General features: G+C 52.6%; 1 pseudogene; it reads left to right on the forward strand.

Annotated features, from left to right (window-relative positions):
* The first annotated feature begins 500 nt into the window (after positions 1-500).
* LOC121162684 lies at positions 501-628 on the forward strand (annotated as a pseudogene).
* The last annotated feature ends 1,534 nt before the right edge of the window (positions 629-2,162 follow it).

Below are 2,162 nucleotides of genomic sequence, written 5' to 3' on the forward strand. Positions count from 1 at the left end.
TAACTATTAACCTGGCCCACTTCCCGTGGGCTCTGGCTAATGGAGGTGATCTTCCTGGAGCCAAGACACAAGGGCCAATAGTGATGGGGTACAAGGTTTTAATGAGGCCACAGGGCCCAAACCACACCAAAGTGCATGGGGTGTCTTGAAAACATCGCTCCTGGGCTGGTCACTAATATTGCATCAGCCCTTGGCCAAGCCAACATCACCATACAAGGACAATAGGAAGAGATATGTGAATATGAAACTAAACAGGAACCCAAGCTAGAATAAATCTACCAGAGCTCTTGTCATTTAACTGCTCCATTTGAAATACGGGGTATGTTATCCCTTACAGTGTAAAAGTAAGGTGACCACACTCTTAGAAAGCCTCTCAGTGGGGGTGAGCAGCGAGGGCTTGGCCACCCTTGTCTGAGGACAGGATGAGATCCTCACAGTACCCACTGCTCGATATTGTTCCTGTGCCACTGTACAGAGGAGAAGTCACCTTGTCGGTGGCAGTCTACAGCCATACCATCCTGAACGCGCCCGATCTCGTCTGACCTCGGAAGCTAAGCAGGGTCGGGCCTGGTTAGTACTTGGATGGGAGACCTTCTCGGTGGCTGCAGGAGACCCAGCATTGAAGACCCTCCCCATTCTCACTGCCTCCCAAGCCCTCCCTGTCGGACATTCTGTCTCTCTGATCTTACAATAAGAGGGATCAATGTCTGTAAGAGGGAAACCAAGGCCCTAAGTGGTTTAAAGTGATACCTCAGACCAGGAACATGGAGTCCTTGGGCCAGGCTGCAGCAGAGGGGACACGAGAAACAGAGGGGTGACCTATGGAAACAGGGGGTTAACCTATGGAAATGGGAGATGGAATAGCAGTGGATAACCTGTAACCAGAGGGATCCCAAAGAGCATGGAAGAAGATGCCCACAAGGCTCTTCGGTGACCTGGTCGTTGATGGAGGCTAACAAAGAACTGTGGACCTCAGCCCCGAATCTCTCATACTTAGTATGAGGAGCCCAGTGTGGACCTTGGGACTATGGTGCATGCTAACCCATGGGAATTGGATTCCAATGACTCACTAACTGCAGGCCCTAAGACAAGCCATCCATCCTCCTTGGACCCCAATTTCTCTGCTTATGAGTTGCTGTAGTGGTTTAGATCTGTCCCCCAAAAGTTAGTGTGTTGGAAACTTTTTCCCAAGCCATAGGCTGATGGCACTTGGAGGCAGGGCCTCTGGGAGGTAATTACGGTAATTGCAATGAGGTAGGTAATTACGGTTAGACAGACTCCAGCCCCAAGGGCATTCATGGCTCTATAGGGGGAGACCAGAGATAGCAGCCTGGTTTGTCTCACTAGGAGACGCCCTCTGACAAGTTATAACAGGGCAGACACCGGCACCTTGACGGTACCCTCTCTGACCCCCACCCCAGCCTCCGGGACCAATGCTACATAAGGGATGACTAATCTGTTCTCAAGGATATTTCATTAGAGCCACAGAAGACAGATGGAGACAGTTACCTCCCTGGCTCCCCAAGAATCGCTGGACAGGCATGCAGAAGGCAGCGGTCCAGGTCACCTGGCCATCAGCTTTTCCATGAAGACATGGCACAGAGGAGCCTATAACAGAAGAGAACTTGGCATTGGACTTGGCATTGGGCCGGAATTGTGGCATAGCAGGGAAAGTTTTGCTTGTGATGCCAACATTCCATGTGAGCTGCTTCATGTTCCAGCTGCTCCACTTCCAATCCAACTTCCTGCAAATGGCCTGGGGAAAGCAGCAGAAAACGGTCCAACTGCTTATGCCATGAGGAAGACTCCGAGGCGGCTCCTGGCTCCAGCCTGGCCCAGATCACAAGCCTTGCCTGGCGCGTCTCCTGGGGTGGCAGGAGAACCAGATCAGCAGGGACTGGGGTTACCAAGCTCAGTCATTCAGGGGTTCCCTGGGCAGGAGCAGGATGCAGTTGCTAAGTGGGTGAATTGACCAGGATGAGAATGGTGAGGACGGGGCTCCCCACAGCAGAAAGCACCCACACTCCTGCCCGGTTCTCCCAGGGGATTCCCATCCAGAGGCCATGAGCCCCCTACTCCCACATCCCTGTCCTGACCCTTACCTCCTGTGACGGCAGCCAGAAGATAGCGCTCTCCAGATTGGAACATGTTCTGGGCATTCC

This window comes from Ochotona curzoniae, unplaced genomic scaffold, assembly GCF_017591425.1.
Source record: "Ochotona curzoniae isolate NIBS_2020 unplaced genomic scaffold, NIBS_Ocur_1.0 contig_523, whole genome shotgun sequence".
Taxonomy (NCBI): Eukaryota; Metazoa; Chordata; class Mammalia; order Lagomorpha; family Ochotonidae; genus Ochotona; species Ochotona curzoniae.